The 24669-nt window shown below is 31.8% G+C and overlaps 1 protein-coding gene across 5 annotated transcripts in view; it reads right to left on the reverse strand.

The window, feature by feature from the left end:
* The window catches only part of LOC118206068 (protein Wnt-11b-1-like), a 152750-nt gene that overhangs the window by 75379 nt on the left and 52702 nt on the right, over positions 1 to 24669 (reverse strand). The gene's annotated exons all lie outside the window — the stretch shown is intronic.

Here is a 24669-nt window from a genome sequence, read left to right on the forward strand (position 1 = left end):
ACAATACTTCCTTTTTACTTCGTACAAGGAAGTAAAAATGAGTGAAAATCCTGAAGATTTGATGGGGCTTAGGGAAGCCCGCATGCAGATGCAGATTTAAATCCTGTGTCTTTTCTGATTGCAGTATCTTTGCTAAAAGAGGGACACTTAAAATTTGACAGTGCCAGAGTTCTGGTAAGAGATTCGTGGCAGACGATCTTCTGGATGTTAGATAGAATAACTCTAATGTGAGTTAGATAGATCGTGTAATGATGTTATAGTTAGAACTCTGGTGTACTGTGTTTTAATAAAATTATCCACTCAAATCTGAATGCTTCTTCATTATATTTTGTATTGCTCAGAGCATCCTGTATGAAACTTTAGTGACCACACAATTAAGGAATGTAAGGAAAGGCTCATTAAATGCAAGTTTCACACATATTTACGTAGAACTTAAGGGGTATCAGAAACCCCTATACCGACAATGTTAAATTGGCAATTTTCGATGTACCTTTTTTCAAAATCTGCTGTAGATACAAGCTTGAAATTTTTTCTGTAATTAAAGTATACCTATTTGATTATACTGATATCATGTTTTGAAACATTTTGAATTTAAAGTAAATTACAGAATATTTTGTTAGGCATAGTAAAATTTAGCACATTTCTCTCTCTCTCACACACACACACACACACACACACAAAAAAAAAAAAAAAAAAAAAAAATCTTTTTCTAAGTTTATCACAAAAAGCTCATTTCAGTAAATATTAGGGAACCTAATAAATAAGCCATAAAAGGTTTAGATACCTGCGAGCAGTAGTTCCTGAGAAAAGATACATCGAGTATAAAAAAATCACGTTTGGAGAAAAACTCGTTTTTATGTAAAAATCCTCATTGATCAAAGCAGTCGATGACAAATTAAAACTAGATTTTTTTACAGTTCTAATTTTCATAGAGATTAAAGAATGGCATTTTTAGAAAGATAAAAGTGAAGAGAATGTGAAAATGCAAAAATCCGAAATCACAATTTTTTGAAGATTTTGAGGTTCTAACACCCCTTTAATAAATTCTTAAATTTTGATATAAATTTTGGCAGGGTATTTTCTATAATATAGCCAAGAAGCGTACCACTGAAGATTGGATTGGATTATTTAATTATGGCAATGCACACGAGGGCTATCTGCCTAAAGGGAGGGATGCCTTCGTGGAGGACTTCCTAAGGGAAACTGGCTCGTATACACGTTACACATGGGGAGAACCACGAAAACGCCCATGCAGTCAGCCCGTTCGCGGGATTCGAACTTCGGACCGTACCACTTAAGAAGGCGAGGGAGACGGTGCTAAAAAAAGAGAACCGTAACCTCAGAAATGAAATATGATAATAAATCTCACTTTTACTCAACAGCGCAACAGTTTTAACCCTCTGGCTGATCATCCCGTGAGATTTCCACGGGCAACTCAAATGTAGCAAAATTTGCTCATCCAGCGGGCATATGTTTTTCTTCCTTTATTGAGGAGCGCATCCCGTTTTTCCCCCGTTTAATCATTGAAATAAATTATATACAGTATCAGGTGTTTAGTTTACGTTTTGGCCAACAGATATCCTTAGTTGTCCACTAAATTGCGGCATTTGAAGGCACGTGGTACAAGTGCTCAAACTTCACTTTTTGCCGCTTTTTTCTTACGGAAATGGCTGCTAGAAAACATTCAGCGATTATCTTGATTATTTAATTAAATTATTGAATTATCGATTAGATCAATAATTGGATTGATTATTAATTACAAAGACTGTACTCTCTGCATTTGATTACACATGGCACTTTATGTAATTATTTACCACTAATATATACTGATTGTACTGTAAGCATGACTAACTATGTACAGATTGTATCGAATAGTGTATTTCCTCACTGTACTTAATTACACACGACACTTAACTACATGTAAATATTTACCACTCATTTATATAACCATCTGCTGATTGTACTGTAAGCACAAATAGCTATGTACATATTATTTTTGAATATTATATTTACTTTCTGCAATTGATTACACACGGTACTTCATGTAATTATCTACCACTAATGCGTATAACCATTTACTGACTGTACTATATGCACGAAAAGCTATGTACGGATTGTTTCGAATATTGTATGTACTCTCTGCATCGGATTACACATGGCACTTCTCTGTATGTAATTACTCACCACTAATATACTATCATCTACGGATTGTACTGTAAGCACAAATAGCAATATACAGTTTGTATCGAATATTGTATCTACACTTGTTTGCACACGGTACTGTACTATATGTAATTTCGTAATTACTCTCTACAATTGCTTGCACACGGTAATTTACTATATGTAATTATGTAATTACTTACCACTGCTATTTATCACTACTTTCTGATTATAATATATGCACAAATAGCCTTGTACAGTTTGCTTTGAATATTATATCTAATCACTGCACTTGATTATACACAGTATATATGACATTATGATATACTAATGTCAGCTTTACTTATGAACTACTGTTATACCTAATCAAGTACTTATGCTTAATGATCCACCATTACATTATGCAATTATGTTCTGTAACTTCTGAATGCACATTGTAGCATGAAAGTGAAAAGACGTTTATGTATACAAAAATTGTGACTCTGTAACATTTTAAATATTTTTTATGCGTTCCCGGGCTGCGGAATGGAGTTCTGTTTCCGCTGTATGGGCATTATTCTGATAGGTATAACTTTAGGTTGGAAGCCCTTACAGCGGTGATCGGTGATCGGTACAAAGACTGTGAAGTTTGAACTCTATCATACTAAACTGCATTTTGAAGGTATTTTTTTTTCGTAAGCACTTTATATTTTCTTATTAATTTTATGCATTTTACTCTTTTATATTATGCAATAAATAGAAATTAACTGTAATTCGACTGAAATTTATTTTAAAAAGTGTTTTTTTTTTTTTTTTTTTTTTTTTTTTTTTTTTTTTTTTTTGTGATAACATATGAATTTGGTTTTTCTGGCAACTTAGTTTCTCATGATAAAAATCTATATAAAAAATATTTTCTAGGAAGAAAAAATGCATTAAAAAAGACGCAATTTTGGAAGCGATTTTGGTCCACAAATCGAGCAATCAGAGGGTTAATAAATTTTTTAAGAGTGTTAAATAAAAATGAATTAATGTGAGATATTTTAAGTGAATTCTCCTTGTAACTGAAAATAAATGGGAAGCATAGCTTTCATTCCTGAAATTTAAGACGTGAAAATTCTCAAACTACATTTTTTTTTTTAATGATGTTTGATTAAGACGTGCTCTCTGACTGGAAGTCAAAGTTCTATTCTTGAGCCTGAAATTCGGCTAGTTGCGCGTCAAATTAAGATCCTTCGAATACCAGCATGCAGAAATTGACGTATTTTGCGTTCAAAAACGAGAAGAAGAAAAAAAAAAGGAACTACTCAAAAGGTAGTGTAACAATACGAACGGATACTTCCTTTGGTAATGTTGTAGTATGCTAGGATGCGTATATGAACTATCTTTTTATTCGACACTTTTCTCAAACGAACAGCAAGGATTTATTGAAGACTAGCAGCTTCGCTGCCAGCCTTCGTCTGGCTTTTAAATGTACCGGAAAAATGGCTGAAGGGAACACCAAACGTTAAATTTAAAATCTGCCTAGAATTTTACTCAGCAGAACCACTTCATAAAAAAAAGTTATTACGTATAACAAAATTACAATGAAATAAGCAATATCCCTTAATACAAATATTAACTATCCTAATAAATAAATTAACCAACTTCCCTTTGTAAAATCTTAAGAACTCAAATTGTGTCATAGCTATAAATGAGGTTAAGAACTTTGTTTCCTAAAAAAAATCACTCAAAACTTTTCAATATTTTAAAAACAGTGAAATGAGCAATAAATAACATAAAAGAATGCAAAAAACAAAAAATTCTGAAAAGCAAAGTAAAATTAATGATATTTTATCTTATACTCTCAAGAGAAAAAAATTACAATGAAATAAGCTATATCCCTTAATACAAATATTAATTATCCTAATAAAAAATTAATGAACTTTCCGTTGAAGAAAAAAAAAAAAAAAAAAAAAAACATGCAAAACTTTTCAATATCTTACAAACAGCGAAATAAGTAAAAAATAACATGAAAGCAATTTAAAAAACATAAAATTCCGCGCAGAATTTTACTCTGCAGAACAACTTTATCAAAAAAAAATATATATCAATAAAAATTTATTATATATATATATAATAATAAAATTCCATAATCAAGAATACACTTAAAATTCTAACTGTATTGTTCTTTTTATTTTTTAATGGCGACGTTCTCTTACTTGAAAGTACGTGGAATTAAATCCACAGCCCCGTAGTCAAGTTGTTTTTCCTGCCTTTTCTACACGTATAGTTTTAGAATGCTCTGGAAGTATTTAAAGCGAACTGGATTGGCTGACGAGGCTGACGTCATTTCTTGGAAGCTCCGCCTTTCCAGAGGCTATAAAAAGACTCGCAAAAGGAATATCGGGGCTTTTTCTTAAATGTCACGATGCAGTAAACTTCATACAAAAAGTTATTAGTAATTCTTTTCATTTACTCCGGATATCTGATATTTGTAACTACTATTTTCCCTCACCAATAATAAATGGATCCTGTTTTTTAAACTTATCGTCTGATTATTTAAGCTACGACAAAAGCTGATACATCATATATATATATATATATATTACAATTTTTATTTTTTACTTATTTTGCAGCATATTGCGCAAGATGTTTTCTTGACCAAAATTGTTATTACTGCTTTGCTTGATAAATTATATATTTATATATATATATAAAAATGGCAATGAAATATGCCAATCTCTTTAAAACAGTGACATAAGAAATACGATGAAAAATTGTTGCCGAACCCATATTTCTAAAAGAATGAAACTATTCAAAATGATACGATTTCATCAAAAATCTATCAACAACAATAAGTCAGGAAAATTGTCGCCAAAATCTCATTTTTAAAGATGTGAGATGTGAGAAGTGTACTCGGAAGCTTCATTTAAAATTTTTTTAAAAATACAAAATATCATTTTTCCAAAATTCTTTTTGTAAAAGCAGTCGCAAGGATGAAAGTTTAACGCGTCCAAAAATCAAAGAAAAATAAACTGTACATTTTTAAAAATAAACTTTTTAGAAAAAATCCCGTTGGAAAGGTGTTAAGCTCCCTTATAATATCCTTATAATCCGTTAAATAAATTCGTATTGAATCGATTTATTCTGAAACACGAAATTTATTTTAAGTTCGTAAAATAGCTAAGTGCCTACGTTTCATGACGATGTGAAAATGGAGTGAAATCTCGCCTTCCTATAGCCCATTATGTCTCGAAATGACGCTATTTCGTCACAAAACAAAATAAAAAAAATTCGAATTCGAATTTCGAAAAAATCGCTTCGAGGTGCACTGGCTCTTGTCTAGATGCACCTATGTACCAAATTTCGTAGCAACGCCAACGAAAGACACACTGACACACACATAGACAGACTCTTTCTTTTATTATATATAGAGAAGAGACTAGCTGTGATCAATAATGGTATGTACAATATTTGTTCACACTGAAGACGTTTGTTTTCTGTCTGCAGTTTCAACTAGTTGAAAGAACATATCAAACTCTCATCTTGTTAATAATTCAGAATTAGATGCTTAATCGTTCTCGTTGACGGAAATTCGCACCAAAGATCACAGGAGTACGTGTTAATCTGCCGTGAGTTTGATTTTCGCGAAGTCAACGTCCTCTTACATTGAGTCAAACATCCTTGAAACGTACCTCATCGCCTCGATGACACAATGTCAAGCGAGAGCGAAACTGAAGACCCCTCACGTCCGACCATCCTAATCTCCCGCTGCGCTCTTCAACTGTGGTCGGCGGCGTGAGAAAGAGACTATGTGTGGACAGCACTCATTTCTCACCTCATCAGTCACGAAGGGACCATAGCCTCATAAAAATAGGTCGATTTCTAACTACTTTTTCAATTGATTCCCGATGTACGAACAAATACGTGCGCTGTTGGATTTTCAAAAATGGCTTTTATCTCGTTTCGAAGACAAGGTACAGTTTTCCAATATGAAGTGTCTTAAGGGGACTCGTACACCTTAAAACCCATAAGATGTTCGAATATGTGACTGTTGCAAGAATTAGAATAACTTATTTATTTTAAAAGCAATTACTTCCAACTTTTTACAGCCGACTGCATAACAGAGCTGCTTTCTGAAATAGTCATCAGAAAGTTTGTGTTGCCACAAATATTTTTATAATTTAATACGCTTTCTGACAAAATTTTTCGTCATGTTTCCACCTTGCGAGCACAGTCTAAAACATTATTTGCATAATTTAATTCCATATTTAATGTATAGCTTTTATAACATTTAGAAACTACTGTAAACCAAAAGTTTTCATGTTGAATTTTTATTTTATTTGGAGTCGAGTTTATAAAATGTATTTTATTAAAAAAAACTGTAATGTTTCCGTCCATAAATTTTTTAATATTAAAATATTCATCAGATTTTTGCTTCAGTTCAAAAATAGGGCCCATATAAAGAATTCCATCCAATTTCAAGTATGTACCATTAGCCATTTTTGAAATATCGTGAGCGCAAGGTGGAAACGTGACGAAAAATTTTGTCACAAAGCGGATTAAATTACAAAAATATTTGTGGCAACACAAACTTTCTGGTTACTAGTTTCCAAAGCAGCTATATTATGTAGTCAGCTGTAAAAAGTTGGAAGTAATTGATTTTAAAATAAATAAAATATCCCAATTCTTGTAACAGTCACATATTCGAAGGGTGTTAAGGGATTTAAGGTGAACGAGTCCCCTTAAAACACTCTAGAACAGCGATTCTCAAACAACGCGTACCATCTGAACAAAAACTGAAAAACTCTAGTACTGCAACTATATTTTACAATGATTATTTTTCTGTGTGGCAACAGAAATATTAAAAAATATTTTGCCATTTGCACAGCTTACTGGCTATATTCAACATGCACACATAAACAAAATATTAGATTAAAAATTAAATACCATTTTAATTATCAAAATTTAAGTTATAATACTTTAATTCTAAAATTTAGTGTGAAATTTGTGTCTGTTTAGGAGAGATCTTTTGGTCTGCTTATTTTACATAACTCTAACCGTAAATTAAGATACAACTTTAATTGTGTTCTGTATTTTTTTTTTTCAAATAAAACGTGGAAGAAAATACTTCTTTACACAAATAGTTATGCAAAAAGGCAATAAAAATTTAACAGTTTTATTTGAAACGCATTTAAATTCTTTTTTCTGGTTTAGCCAAAAGACAACAAGTGTGTTATTTGTACAATCTTCAATTAAAGTTCTATCACAGGCAATTTCTATCGATTGTTCTTTTTCTTCACGAGATTTTTAAATTTAATAGTTAGAAATACTTTGTTTCTTTGCGTACCACCTATTTTTACTTCCTTGCATGAAGTAAAAAGGAAGTATTGTAATCGCGAAAAGTTTCAGGGAGCATATTTCAACGAAAATATACATTTTGACCGCTATCGAATGCAATTTAACGATGTTTTTGCGTGATATCTGTACGTAGTGACAGAATAAAAGACTCGTTTCCTCCAAAAAAATTATAAAACTGCTTTAAAATTAATTCTGAAGACAATTTTTTGTGGCGTGTGTACGAGCGTATGTACGTACGTACGTATCTCGCATAACTCAAAAACGAGTAGCCTCAGAACGTTGAAATTTTGCATATAGGACTGCTATAACATGTAGATGTGCACCTCGTATTTTGGTTGCAATCGGCCGCACCAAACGTATATAAACATACTTATATATATATCCACTCTGTTACCCGGCTCAGTGATCTCAGTTTCTTTACTCTTATATGTTTGTAAATTCTACATTTATTGCTTTAAAAATGATTGTGAATTATGTTATTCTTATCTTCCGGTTAAGGTTTTTATGTCTTTAGTAAATCTGTATGCAATATTTTTAGAATTATCAACAATTTTAAAGTTGTTTAAGTGCCGCTAAGCCTTTTTTTTTATGGCGGTCATTGACTGTTTTCATTTGAAACAGCAGACTAGTGGATTCGTTGTCAATCTAGAGAAACTTAGCTTCGCAACAACAAAGATAACGCCTTTATTTATTATTGCGAATTAAGTCATTCTTAAGCCTTTCTGAAATTTTTTCGAGGAAATAAAAGTTTAAGATTTACTTCGTAATTTTTAATACAGATATTTGAGTTTTTATGTATTTTTGCCTTGTCGCGATGTAAGACCAGAATTAATGGAATAAGAAATACTGAATCGTCAGTGAAAAGTTTCTTCTTTGTTTTGTTTGCTTAATTTCTTTTATACATCGTTTTAGCTTTATTATAGTATTTGAATAGAACACGTGGCAACGATTAGATAATTCTTTAAATGATATAAATTTTGTGCATTCTGAGTTATAATATGAACGAAATATAATATTGTTAAGTGAATTTAGCGCCAAAGTGTCGCTATGGTAATCAAATACTAGAGTGAATTTTAAAGAATGCATTTATTCTATTGTGGTTTATGCGCTGTCGGTGAAGTGGATTTAATTTAATCCAATAAGTTTAAATGAAATGCAAGAAAAAATGCGTATAATTTAATATTGCGTACAAGGAAGTCATGTGGTGTACACATCAAATTTTTCTCTTGCGTACCACCGGTTGAGAACGTTTCGATCGAGATACACTTTTAATTTAAGGCGATCATTTAAATAAGTTTACATCTCAGCTGTCTCGTACGCAACTGCTAGTAAAAAAAGAGAAAATATTTTCGTTTTTGTAACTAAGTGGGCTTGTTATATTCTTTGCGAAATGGGATACGAGGATCACAACCACGCTCAGCTGTTTGTACTAATGAATTCCAGACATTCGATTAAAAAAAAATTCTGTTTCGATTGCCTTCCTCAGGAATTTTAGTTGCGCTTTGTCTTTTCCTGAATACATTTCTTTTCAGAAACCACCATGGCGAAAAATCAGGAGCTGTGATGTAGAAAGCAATTAAATGTGTCCGTGTCACGAAATGGCATTCTCTGACACGAACAAGTGATGAATTGTAAAGCAAAATGGATTTCCTTTACCGTATTCAAAAACGAGCAAGTCAATCAAGCGATAATCATTCATTCAAAAGTGCTTTTACATTCCATGTCTGTTCTTCTACTAAATGCAATAGTTTTGTCAGCTTCGACGCACATTAAAAGTTTATATCAAAACTTATTTGTACATCTGACAGGGCAAGGAGATCTTAAGCAAAATAAAGTAGACCTTTGGAAAAACTTTAAATTTGTATGGATATGTGGCAAGATCGTTATACTGACTGCGCATTGTTTTTTTTTAGACCAATAGGCGTTAGCTCAGTAGGGCTATTTTCGTTTTGGCATTTTGCGTTGAAAATGTCAGTTCACTTTTCAAATTGTTGCTATCAAATATTGTCACCCTATGTTACATTTAAAGAAATTAAATAATGAAGAATCTGCATAAATGTAATGCAGAATCCTAAGAATACGGGCCCTCCTAAGAATACGGGCATGTGGAAGATCAAATTTGAAATTTGTTTTATTATCGATTTCGAAACTCGACGATTGCAAAGCGAGCAATAGCAACACTGTATGGGGGAAAAAATGAGACTGCCACATAATTTGGAAAAAAAAATGGGACTGCCACATAATTTGGAAAAAAAAAATGAGACTGCCACATAATTTGGGGGGAAAAAATAAGACTTCCACATAATTTGAAAAAAAAAAAAAAAAAAAAAAAAAAAAAAAAAAAAAAAAAAAAAAAGGGACTGCCACATAATTTGGAAAAAAAAAAAAAAATGACACTGCCACATAATTTGGGGAAAAAAATTAGCACCGGTTGGTAATACCACTTTATGACAATCCTAAGTAACATAATACTGTATATCAGCGTATCTGCTGACGTAATGCACTTATTTAAAAATGTAATAATTATACATTTTTTATTGTTCCCTCTCCCCCAAGATATTCTCATAATATTGCAAAAATTATGCTAACATTGTAAGAGACATTAGGTATTTTTCAGAAGCAGACAAGATGAAATATCAGCAAACGCCTTCGCCAGGAATCGAACCGCGGGCCTCTAGAATACAGGCCCAGCGTGCAGAATCACTACACCATGAAGGCACGCTAGGAAGGCGGGAGAAATACCTTATAACATGACCTGAATTACTCTTTAATGCTTCCTTTAAAATAAATATCGCCAGTCAAAGTCTCAAGCGAGTCCTAAACGCTCAACTACGCTGCATTGGAGATTTACAACTGATATAAAAAATTAATCTTAAAACTCATTCTGATCTGCAATTGAAAATATATTAATTGAAATTATATTGATTAAAGTTCTGAATCCTTCTCACCTAGTTTATTAAAAAATTACAATATGGCGTTGATGATTTATTTCGGTATCTTTAATATATCTTGACTTTTATTAAAACTCTTTTTATTTATTTCATTTTTATATTAAAAAATCTGATGTGTACACCACATGACTTCCTTGTACGGAATATTAAATTATACGCATTTTTTTTCTTGAATTTCATTAAAATTGATTTGATTGAATAAAATCTTCTTCGTCGACAGTGCATAAACCACAATAGAATAAATGCACTCTTTAAAATTCACTATATTTGTTTACTATAACGACACTCTGAATGCATAAAATTTATATCATTTGAAGAATTATTTTATCGTTGCCACATGTTCTATTCAAATACTATAATAAAGCTAGAACGATGTAGGAAAGAAATTAAGCGAACAAAACAGAAACGAAACAGTTTTCACAGACGATTCAGTATTTCTCATTCAATTAATTCAGTTCTCATTTCGCGACAAGGCAAAAATACATAAAAACTCAAAACATCTGTATTAAAAATTACGAAGTAAATCTTAAACACTTATTTCCTCGAAAAAATTCCAGAAAGGATTAAGCATGATTTAATTGGCAATAATAAATGAAGGCGTTATCTTTGTTGTTGCGAAGCTTAGTCTCTCTAGATTGGCAACAAATCTACAATTCTGCTGTTTCAAATGTAAACAAATATGTCAGCCATGTTATTTAAAACTTAACTGCACTTAAACAGCTTTTAAATTGTTCATAATTGTACAAATATTCCTTCCAGAATTACGAAAGGCATAAAAACCTTAACCGGAAGATAAGAACAACATAAAGCAATTCTTTTTAAAGCAAAAAATGTACAATTTGCAAACATATAAGAGTAAAGAAACTGAGATCATTGAGCCGGGTAACAGAGTGGATATATATAGAAATATATTTATATACGTTTGGTGCGGCCGATTGCAACCAAAACATGAGGTGCACATCTACATGTTATAGCAGTCCTATATACGAAATTTCGACGTTCTGAGGCTACTCGTTTTCGAGTTATGCGAGATACGTACGCACGTACGTACATACGTTCGTACAGACGCCACGAAAAATTGTCTTCAGAATTAATTTTAAAGCAGTTTTATAATTTTTTTGGAGGAAACGAGTTATTTATTCTGTCCTTACTTACAGATATCACGCAAAAACATCGTTAAATTGCATTCGATAGCGGTCAAAATGGATATTTTCGTTGAAATATGCTGCCTGAAACTTTTCGCGATTACAATACTTTCTTTTTACTTCGTACAAGGAAGTAAAAACTAATTTTGTAGTTACGGAAAGTTCTTTATTTAGAACCTAATTACCAGCGAATCAAGGTTGTTGAAGGTCATCGTTCACATGCTGTAAATTTTGCTCATTATAAAATCCAAAGGAATTGATATTTGTAATTATTAACTGCGTAAATTTTAAAAAAGAATAATGGATCTTTTAAGTGTTAAATGAACAAGAGCAGTCAATCTTGACGAAAATGACCATGATTTACAATAACGTCATCATCATTTGCTTTTTTATGGGCTTCCCTTCATCATATTATCTGAAAAGTTTATATTTTCTTTTCCTTGCTTGCTGGCTATGTGGCTAAAATTGCGAAAGACAAGAAATTGCCTTTTGCCGCAGTGTAACGCAAGTTTAATGGTGGTGATGGTGTATTTAATTATGGCAAAGCACACTAGGGCTATCTGCCTAAAGGGCGGGATGCCTTCGTGGAGGACTTTCTAAGAGAAACTGGCTCGTATACACGTTACACAAGGGGAGACCAAAATAATTAGAAGCGTTGATGATCGTCTTAGAGAGGATTTAATACATTTTACAATGCACCAATGCGTGATCCACTCAGAGCCGGACCATCTAGTACCCCATAAACGATTGGCGACCATCTCCCTAAGACGATCACTTCCAAAAGTGACCAGCATTTCTATAGATATAAACAAACACTTGCACTGAACGTAATCTTTCTAGGATGATCACCTCCACAGAATACCAAAAATTAACTAGAAACATGGATGGATTAGGATTATTTAATTATGGCAAAGCACACGAGGGATATCCGCCTAAAGGGAGGGATGCCTTCGTGGAGGACTTTCTAAGGGAAACTTTCTCGTATACACCTTACACATGGGGAAAACCACGAAAACGCCCATGCAGCCAGCCCGTTCGCGGGATTCGAACCTCGGACCGAACTACCAGTGTTCAGCGACTTTACCGCTCGGTCGCTGGTGGGCCAATCAAAGTCTAATGGTGATTTTTATGATTTTTCCCGCATGTACCGTAAATATAGGCTATTATCCTTTCGAAATTCCTGAATGTATCCTTCCGCATAGGTGAGATAGACCTCCTTCATTCTACTGTAACCTAGTTCCATACTTTTATACATTTTGTAGGGTTTAACTGAAAACCTCCATACATGCTTACTTTTACACAAAGAAGGACAAACTAAGAAATCGGAACTAAGATTTATTAGTCCTTTTTTCATTAATTAAATATTAATTTTGCCTTCATGACTTGGAAATTCATCAACAGCTATAAATGTAAATGTCTCCTTTCTATGAACTGTCCTTTTTAAGAAATGTCTCCTTTGTATGAACTGTCCTTTTTAAGAAATGTCTCCTTTGTATGAACTGTCCTTTTTAAGAAATGTCTCCTTTGTATGAACTGTCCTTTTTAAGAAATGTCTCCTTTCTATGAACTGTCCTTTTTAAGAAATGTCTCCTTTGTCTGAAATGCCTTGTATTTTTAGTGCTTTAACTATTAGAAATGCCCTTGATATTCGTCGAAAAGACTCACATTCTAAAATACGTTTGTTTACGGCTTATCGTATAAATGGGTTATTTATTAGAATTATGGTTCAACAGAATATACAGCGTGTTTCAAAAAGAATATATGTATTTCGAATGCATATATTTATTTAACTGTATGACACACGAATATGAAACTTTACACACATATGTACGAATCTCTCAAGTTCAGATTACAGATGTTCAATATGTCCTCCATCAGAGACACGAACAGTACCATATCGGTACTCAAATTCTTCCCATATTCGGGCAAGCATGTGCATCGCCACTGGTGTTATGGATGTACAGATCCGGTTCTGTAGGAATGGTGGTACATAAACGATGTCTTTAATGAAACCCCATAGGAAGAAGTCACAGGGTGTCAAATCCGGTGACCGTGGAGGCCAGCTGAGACATGCTAAGTCGCCGCTCCTTTACGACCATTCCAACGGTTCGGTAGAGTTTCATTCAGATAATCACGCACTTGGTGACGTACCTGTGTATGAAACTTTTTATTAATTGTATACTGAAGCATATATGAACACACGCCCTTGTTTGGCCACGTCAATACCACATATTCTCCATTAATATATTCCCGATGCAGCCCTCTCAGGAAGTCGCCAGGGTTGTGTTGTTTGTTCTAAATAGGTGCGGGTACCGGACGACACCCGATTTGTCATATTAAGCCGTCCGGGTGTCCGGGTCCTGCATTCACCTGACAGCAGTGAGGGGGTGCCCCGCCTTGTTGGAAAATGAAGTTGTCTTCGTGCAACCTCGGAAACAACCAGTTCTGTAACATAGCGAGATACTGCTGACCGTTAACCGTGTTTCCATCAAAGAAGAAAGGGCCGTAAACAGATGATCGGGATATCGCACAAGACACATTGATTTTGGGCGAATCTCGTACATGTTCAACGGCTGCATGTGGGTTCTGTAGGCCCCAAATTCGAACATTGTGTTTGTTTACATGACCACTAACACGAAAAGTCGCTTCATCACTGAACACGACCGTTGTGCGAAAGTGTTATCATTGTCAATAGCATCAATAATCTCGTTACAAAATGCCACACGTTTGCGTTGTCATCAGGACGCAGAGCTGCAACAAGTGTAACTTGTACGGCTTCATAACCAAAAGTCTCAAAACACGCCAAATTGCTGTAACTCCCGACTGGCACGTAACTCGTCGTGGCAATCGGGTAACTCCCGACTGGCACGGCGAGTTGATTTTGAAGGACTACGTTGGAAAGCAGTTTGAATTCGTGCAACATTTTCGTCGGGAACACGAGGGCGCCCAGGAATCTTTCCTTTAAATAACACATCTTGTATTTCCAAACTGTCGATACCATCTGCGAATGTTCCACCCATTCGGAGGATCACTTTGGTACCTCAACTTAAAACGTCTTTGCATTGTAATCACGGAATTGCACTTCGCAAACTCGAGAACACAAAATGATTTTTGCTGCGGAGTAGCCATTTTAAACATGTGACAGTTACCACGCAAAGCAGAAGATAACTGACATCGAGCGGCTATTAATATAAACTAGACTATGTATTCGTTTCGCCAATAGCCGAGCTGAGGCGCAGCGATCGATAGTTTGGACAAAATAACACCTTGTAATACGTAAATTCTTTTTGCAACACGGTTCAATCAAAATTGTTAATGTTGAAATTATTTATGTTCACGCTACTGAAGAAATAAGTTTCATAATTCTGAATGCTCTCACACTAGTTTATGATTGCGTTTTATTCCAAGATTCAGTTTCTCAAACCCACAGATTTCAAATTTTTTCCTTGCAGCAGAAACGAATGTTCAAAATTAAATGGCACTCTATCTGCTAAATATTCTGAGTGGTTGAATTTATCTTTTTTATCAAGCAGACGATACTAATGCTGTGCGAAGTGAATTTCATTTGTGTTCAAAAGGGGCAGAATGCCAAATATAAATTCCAATTTTCTATTAATTTGAATGCTTAAAAAGATTTGCATGTTTATCATTAACATGCAAATCTTTTTTAAAGATTACAGTTTAAAGAACAGTATATTTTTTTAAAGGAGAGAAAATGTTACTGAAATTAGTGAATTCAATTAGAACTGTGTTATGAAACGCTATACAAGTTCAAAAGTTTTTATTCGATTTCTTGCTTTTATGCATTTTATTGCACAAAATTTTCAGTTTAAACGGCTTGAAAATAAAGTATGTTTTAATAAATAAATAAATAAATAAATAAAGTATGTTTTGAAAAATAAAGTATAAAACAAGTTTCTGACGCAACACAGTAATTGATTGTCAACACGTTTGTAAGGTCAAATACTTAGTCAGGTGTAGATAACGATCTAATACTATACACAATTTTTCTTAGTTTTCTTTAACTGTGATTTCCGTACATGCATGAGAAATTTTGCATAGACATTGATTTTTAATTTTAGAAGCCTTGTTAATCTTTTGCAAAAGGCTTGAAGACTTTCAGTTTAATGGTTAAAGTAACCCTTTAGTGGAGTTTGTCTTATAAACAGATAAAATAATTCATATAAAATGTCTACGCGGGGAAATACGTAAGATAACTATCACTTATGAGAACACAAACTTCAGGATGAACAAACAATATATCTTTCTATTTTAACTGTTTATCTATCCATTTTAAATTAATTAATCTATCTATTTTAACTGTTTAATATGAATTTATGCTATTTAAGGGGGCTGATACACCTTAAACCCCTTATGATCTTCGAATATGTGACTGTTGCAAGAATTGAGATATTTTTTTTATTTTAAAAGCAATTACTTCGAACTTTTACAGTTGACTCCATAATATAGCTGCTTTAGAAACTAATAATCAGAAACTTTGTGTTGCCACAAATAGGTTTTTAATTTAATCCGCTTTTTGACAAACGTTTTCGTCATGTTTCCACCTTGCGCGCATGATATTTAAAAAATGGCTAATGGTACATACTTGATATTTGATGGAATTATTTATATGGGCACTATTTTCTAACTGAACCAAAAATTTGATGAATATTTTAATATTAAAAAATTTTATGCACGAAAACATTACAGTTTTTTAATAAAATACATTTTATAAACTCAACTCCAAATAAAATAAAACTTTAACGTGAAATTCTTAGAATTTTTGGTACAGAGTAGTTTCCAAATGTTATAAAAGCTATACATTAAGCATGGAATTAAATTATGCAACAGAAAGTTTTAAACTGTGCGCGCAAGGTGGAAACACGATGAAAACTTTTGTCACAAAGCGGATTAAATTATAAAAATATTTGTGGCAAGACAAACTTTCTGATTACTATGTTAGAAAGCAGCTATATTATGTTATGTAGTCAGCTGTAAAAAGTTAGTAATTGCTTTTAAAATCAATAAGTTATCCCAACTCTTGCAACAGTCACATATTCGAAGATCTTATGGGTTTTAAGATGTATGAATCCCCTTAATAACAGTACCTAAACAACTTATAAACAATATGTTTTAATGAACAAGATCTGAAAGTTTTCACTTGAAATTTATTCATGTTCTCAGAAACCATGTAATTAATAATTATTTCAAGTCTTTTGTAGTCTTTAAATTTTACGTAAATAAAACATCAGATGTGAAAATTAATATTTTATATGCGTATTGAGTAAAGATAACTGAACGAGAACTATATACTTCTCATTTTTAATACTCAAATATATTAATTATTAAAAATAATTCAATTTATTTATAATACAAATAAGCAGTAATTGTACCAGGTAAATGGACTATTTAGCAAAGAAACTTAAAATTTGAGTTGCAGTTAAAAAAACTTGCAGACTAACAATTTCAGATTACAGTCAAAGGAAAGTTAAAAATTTTAAAAATATATAAACAAATTAAACTTTTGAAAGCTACACAAATATTTCGCATCTTTTCTTAAATAAAAATAATTAATACTCCTAACAGCTCATGAAAAATCTTGAGGCTGAATAAAACTGAAATCAACTCAAAGAGAGCTGTAGTTTTAAAAAGTATCTTTCTTTAAAGATAAAATAACATAAAACTTTCAAAATGTTAAAATTTTATACCACCATTTGAATAAAATTAAGAACATCACTACAGATTAACACAGAATTTCATCATAATCGTCAAATTTCGTTTTTAGTGCAGAAGATAATATTCATGAGTAGTATACCCCAAAATTTGGCGATCAGCTAGTTACAAGATCGTAGAAAAATTATTTTATTATTGATACGCCGGGTTTGAAATTATACTTGTTGTGAAACATTGTTCAATTGAAATAGTATCCAGGTAAAATGACTTTTAGCTCGTTGCAGTTTTGTGAGTAATCTCGCTTGCCTGAATTCACTGCAAGCCCACTAAATTTATCATAGCAAGGAGGAAAGATTGTGCCTATTGCCTTAGTTCAGTTCCGCGACCGGTCAGCATCTCAGGCCGACTGGTATCGCTCCCCTCTTCCTCTAATTTTAATTAGTGAGTTTTGTTGATTTTCTCGGCACTATTCTGTTTTGAGGGCCGTAAAAAATCGCCAAATACTCGTTGATGCCAATGCTGCCAAAAAGAATTGCGGCAACCCTAATAATTGCGGCAAGAAAGGAAGTATAATAGTAAATAACTAAGATTGACGTTTTAATTTAGATGAAAGGGTAAATTTCATATAATACTTTTTACTTCCTTGTACGAAGTAAAAAGGAAGTATTGCAATCGCGAAAAGGTTCAGACAGCATATTTCAACGAAAATATCCCATTTTGACCTCTTTCAAATGCAATTTAACGATGTATTTCCGTGATATATGTACGTAAGGACAGAATAAAACACTGTTTTCCTCCAAAAAAATTATAAAACTGCTTTAAAAAGAATTCTGAAAAGAATTTTTCGTGGCGTCTATACGAACGTATGTACGTACGTATCTCGCATAACTCGAAAACGACTAGCCTCAGAACGTTGAAATTTTGTATATAGGACTGCTATAACATGTAGATGTGCACCTCGTATTTTGGTTGCAATCGACCGCACCAAACGTATATAAATATATTTATATATTTATCCACTCTGTTACCCGGCTCAGTGATCTCAGTTTCTTTACTCTTATATGTTTGTAAATTGTACATTTGTTGCATTAAAAATGATTGAATTATGTTGTTTTTATCTTCCAGTTAAGGGTTTTATGCCTTTAGTAAATCTGTCTGCAATATTTTTAGAATTATCAACAATTTTAAAATTGTTTAAGTGCCGCTAAGCCTCATTTGATGGCGGCCATTGCTTTTGTTTACATTTGAAACAGCTGAGTAGCGGATTTGTTGCCAATCTAGAGAAACTTAGCTTCGCAACAACAAAGATAACGCCTTCATTTATTATTTAAATCATGCTTAATCCTTTATGGAATTTTTTCGAGGAAATTAGCGTTTAAGATTTACTTCGTAATTTTTAATACAAATATTTTGAGTTTTTAAGTATTTTTGCCTTGTCGCGAAGTGAAAACTGAATTAATTCAATGAGAAATACTCAATCGTCTGTGAAAAAGTGTTCCTTTTTTGTTTTGTTTGCTTAATTTCTTTTATACATCATTCTAGTATTTGAATAGAACTTGTGGCAACGATTAGATAATTCTTTAAATGATATAAATTTTGTGCATTCTGAGTTATAATATGAACGAAATATAATACTGTTAAGTGAACCTAGCGCCAGAGTGTCGCTCTGGTAAACAAAGTGAATTTTAAAGAAAGCATTTATTCTATTGTAGTTTATGCGGTGTCGGCGAAGTAGGTTTAATTCAATCTAATAAGTTTAAATGAAATGCAAGAAAAAATGCGTATAATTTAATTTTCCGTACGAGGAAGTCATGTGGTGTACACATCAGATTTTTTATTATTATAATTTATATGAAAAAGGCTAAACAAGACTGAATGGAAGCATACGAGTAAATAACTATTTAAGATCATTATTATAATTTATATAAAAATTGCTAAACATAACTGAAAGGATGCCTGCATCGCTATTTCGCTACCGACTTATCTCTAAAGCATAATTTCATCTCGTTGGTTGTTCAAACGTAATTTTCGATAATGAATGATGCCTTTTCTTTGAAAATATTCTCTGTAAAGTGCAGAATCGCTCATTTACTTGTTTGCCGCTTTTTACAAGGGTAAAAACAATTGAATTTTTGTCAATTTTCTTTTTTTTTTTAAGTGAAAATAGGTCGATGTGTACATAGATAAAGTCAAGGGTGTGCGCAGTGCCATTTTTGTGCAATTCTAGGATTTTTTTTAAATGAAAATAGGTCGATGTGTACATGGATACCGGGTATGTGCAATTCTTAAAAACGCGTCGAGCAATGGGTGATTCTGCCCCTTTACCCAAAATTCTATAGCCGACTTTTCGTCATGGGCAATTCCCAAATTGTTAAATCCATAGGATATCAAAAAGGATTTAAATTCGAAAAAGGATTTAAAAATTAAACTTGTATTTCAATGGCGTCTTAAGAAATATAGAACTATATAAACTTACGCAATCTGAAATCAACGCGCGCGTACGCTAGATTTGGCGCGCCGTTAAATGGACGCGTTTGCTAGATTTGGCGCTTTTGCGCATACATTTTCGCTGCAATTTTCTTACGGCCCTCAAAACAGAATAGTACCATTTCCTCTTTTTTGTTGTTTATAATATAATATTATTTTTCACCAGTATACTTTTATAAACTATCTCGTATATATTTAAATTGCACTAACGATTTTTTGTAGCTCATTAATATAAGTTTGTATGAAAAACTCATATTTTAGCCCTTTAATTATATCAAAACGCGCACCCCTTCTCCCCCCTTTTTTACTACTTTGCAATATTTGCACAGAGTTACTAGAAATTTACTTTGAGTATCTTTTTTATAATTATTATTATTTTTTAAAATTTATCATAAACACCTCAAGTGTTGATTTAATTGTTATATTGAATTCTTGAGTCAAACATATTTCATATATATCATTTTACATATTTAGTATAACCGTTTCATTGAATTATTTCATGTAACGATTTATTTACTGTAATGTCTGTAAGGTATGTGTAGAGTAAGTGGGGCACCGTTTTAAAACAACTAATGTAATCACCTAACGCAGTGTATTATTGTATTTTGGTTTACTCATATATCACCTATTTACATCATTCTTAAATAACTATTTACGTGTTATAAAATGCTTTACATTACTACAGTTATTATGTCAAACAACATAAATTTAATGTGTCACTTATAGTACTGCATTTAGGCAATATTTTAAAAATAATATTTCACATTTAGTCGTATTTAACTTATAAGTATTATTCGTACTTTATCATAGCTCTCATAATATTGTTACGGATTTGGTATTTAAATAGCTTATGGTAGCTGAATTGTAAATTAAATGGTTTTATTTCCCGCTCAGTGCAGCGCGTGGCAAATATTAAAAGAAAGCTAAGCCGGAAAATTGAAAATACAAGAGCGCGTGCATTCAACATTTAATAAATATCTCTTTTTGATTTCGAGAAAGTTCCAGAAAGTTCTCGGGCGCGATTTAAAAATCTTATAAAAAGGAGGAAAACCTCTCAATTCAGTTAGCCACAATTTCTATGCTAAAATAGAACTTTCTCAATACGAACATATCCGTGATCTGATAAATTATGATCCTACTATAGAAATTGCAGCAAAGCGCCCAAGAGGCATCTTCCAGAACAGCAAATGGTGAAATATGTATATATTGTACATAGTACTATTAGCTTTATTTTATCTTCATTGTGTCATTTTACCAGTGTCTTTGAAACTTTATAGACTTATGGACATGATCCGTGTACCTGGATCTTCAAAGCACTGATCTTATATTTGTCATTTTCGTAATCTTCTTATTGTTATATCAGAGACTTTGTAATATTGTGGACTTATGGACATTTTTTTTGGCCCCAAAGTAGAAGTTCTTACAAAAAATGGTATGTAATTTATAAGTGAGAACTGACAAAAGAGTGAGGTCTTTGAGACAAGACATAATTTTGGGATTAACGGATACACGAAAGGATAAAAATATCTGATGTATACACCACATGACTTCCTTGTACGGAATATTGAATTATACACATTTTTTCTTGCATTTCATTTAAACTTATTGGATTGAATTCAATCTATTTCGTCGACAACGCAAAAACCACAATAGAACAAATTCATTCTTTAAAATTCACTCTATTTGTTTACCATAGCGACACTCTGGCGCTAGGTTCACTTAACAATATTATATTTCGTTCATATTATAACTCAGAATGCACAAAATTTATATAATTTAAAGAATTATCTAATCGTTGCCACATGTTCTATTCAAATACTATAAAAGCTAGAACGATGTATAAAAAAATTAAGCAAACAAAATAAAAAAGAAACAGTTTTTCACAGACGATTCAGTATTTCTCATTCAATTAATTCAGTTCTCACTTCGCGAAAAGGCCAAAATACATAAAATATCTGTATTAAAATTTACGAAGTAAATCTTAAACACTTATTTCCTGGAAGAAATTCCAGAAAGGATTAAGCATGATTTAATTCGCAATAATAAATGAAGGCGTTATCTTTGTTGTTGCGAAGCTAAGTTTCTCTAGATTGACAGTGAATCCGCTATCCTGGTGTTTCAAATGTAAACAAGCAATGACCGCTATCAAAAACATTATTAGGCTTAGCGGTACTTAAACAACTTTAAAATTGTTGATAATTCTAAAAATATATCATACAGATTTACTAAAGGCATAAAAACCTTAACCGAATGATAAGAACAACATAATTCAATCATTTTTTAAAGCAAAAAATGTACAATTTACAAACATATAAGAGTAAAGAAACTGAGATCACTGAGCCGGGTAACAGAGTGGATATATATATATATATAAACATATTTATTTACGTTTGGTGAGGCCGATTGCAACCAAAATACGAGGTGCACATTTACATGTTATAGCAGTCCTATATACAAAATTTCAACGTTCTGAGGTTACTCGTTTTTGAGTTATGCGAGATACGTACGTACGTACATACGTTCGTACAGACGCCACGAAAAATTCTCTTCAGAATTCATTTTAAAGCAGTTTTATAATTTTTTTTGAAGAAAAGAGTATTTTATTCTTTCCTTGCGTACAGATATCACGCTAAAACATCGTTAAATTGCATTCGATAGCGGTCAAAATGGATATTTTCTTTGAAATATGCTGCCTGAAACTTTTCGCGATTACAATACTTCCTTTTTACTTTGTACAAGGAAGTAAAAAGGCAAAACTTTACCTAAATTTTATAAACTGAAATCAATTTTTCGTTAATTAAGCTTTTAAAAACGTGACTTCCGACTAGAGATGGATCCTATTTATTCTAGTTAGCTTTAGCGATATTTTCAGTACATAGTAAGAAAAGATAGGCATCTGAATTTTTACGTGTTCTGCAAGTGGTTAATTATATTCTTTAAATTGCAAACGAATAAAATCGTCGTTAGCTTTCAGTCGCGATTGTACTTTTGCTTCGGCTGAAGCAAGTATTTACAGTAACACACGAAAGCAAACATTTACCGAATTCCGTCAGCCCGGCGAGCAGGAAAACAGCTAAGAGAAAGAAAGAAAAATGTTAAAAAAATAATTAGAAAAAAGAAGTTCGATTCTCATAGGTAGTACTAATTGACAGGTGTATTTATGCAATCGGCCTCAGAGGTGGAAATGATCCAATACTGGAATTTCAAAGTGAGCCCCCATACATATTTATCATCGTTTGGTGATCAAGGTTTGCTAATTATAACCCAAAATTAGGTCATTTACTCAACAAAAGCTGTGTATATGTTCCTCCACTTCTTAATAAGGAATTTAAAAATATACCATTGCAATGATTTTTTTTTTTTTTATTTGCTCGTTTATTGCAATTGTATTTCCTCACAAATGTAATTTATCGACTCATTTTTAACCTGCAGTGTCTTAATATATTTCGTATTTATTCCAGAAGAACCCTTCTCTTAATCAAAAAATACATCCAAAAAGTTTAAAGAACTCATAGAATGCTTAAACTAAACTGAAAATGCTTTTTCTGCTCTTCAGTAGTTAATTTTAAAATAAAAAGTGTTCATCTGGTTGGAAGTTGATTTTCTTTCCTATTTTTTATAGTTATGATATATATAAAAAAACTTTTGTACAAACTTATATTTGCTCTCCCATATCACATACCGAAATGCTTCTTTTCTTAGGTAGTGAAATGCCTATTATCCGCTTGTTTTCGGATAACTTATAACATTATATAAACAATTTTTAAAAGGCACTGATTTTTTTTAATTTTTTCCTCACAGCAAACATAGTTAATTATGGGATTATTAAGTGAGCACAATAAATTTTGTTTGTACAATAAATTTTACAGTGGAGATTTATGAAAATGAACAATATTCAATAAGGTAATAAAAAACAAGAATCAAATTTTATTACTTGAATTCGAAAGCTTTGATTATTCTACGCATTTTAAAGAAATCCAGAAGTAAAAACAGAAAAGAATAAACTATAAAATAAGAACGTACCATGTGTCAGGAACTTAAAAATAGCAGCACAGAACAAAATATAAAATAACACCAAATTTTTATAATTTTAAAAGTTACAAGAATTTGAAGAACTGTATATGAAATAAGATCAAACTGATTTAAGACTATATTTAACCACACTACTTTTATATATTTATTAAAAATATAAAATTAATCATTATTTAATAAATTCAGTGAAAATTAATTTCATTTTATTTTAATATGCTAGAGCTTAAAGTTATAAATAAAAGAGGTCGTTTATAAACACAAAATTAAAAAATTAAATAAGTACATTATTAATTGTGGTAATATAAAATTAATTATATATTAAAACAATTACAAGAAATAATAAACGTAAAATTTAATCAATTTATTTATTTATAGATATGAAATAAAAATTAATGACACCTTTTTATTAATAAATTTTCTAATATGCAATTAAAATGACATATATATGTATATATATTAGAATAAAGACAAATAAATTTCATCCATCCAAATAAAATAATACAGGAAACTTTAAGCGAAATTCCTATGTAAATGTACTCAGAGATTCAATGTTTTATTTTATAATTAAACTTGAAAAGTATAAATATATTAATATTTGTCATGAAATTAATGCATGAAAAGAATTTTTATTTTAGCTTTTACTAAAGCGAATTGAATAATTAATTTTAATCTAAAATTTCGGATTATTTCGAATTACTCTTGGATTGAAATCTGGGCATTTTTAAATTTTTGATGCAGTTTTACGTTTATATAAATTTTTTGTTCTTTTGAAGCAGAAAGTATGGATAAAAATTACTATTGTAATTGAAATAAAAGAAATGTTCCCTTATTATCTTTTCTTTTTTTAATAATTATTCCACTAATTAGTAATTTTTTCAAAATAATTATTTTGCGCTGAAAAG

The sequence above is a fragment of the Stegodyphus dumicola genome, chromosome 9 (genome assembly GCF_044657685.1).
Source record: "Stegodyphus dumicola isolate Sdum_Otavi_A_Nest chromosome 9, ASM4465768v1".
Lineage (NCBI taxonomy): Eukaryota > Metazoa > Arthropoda > Arachnida > Araneae > Eresidae > Stegodyphus > Stegodyphus dumicola.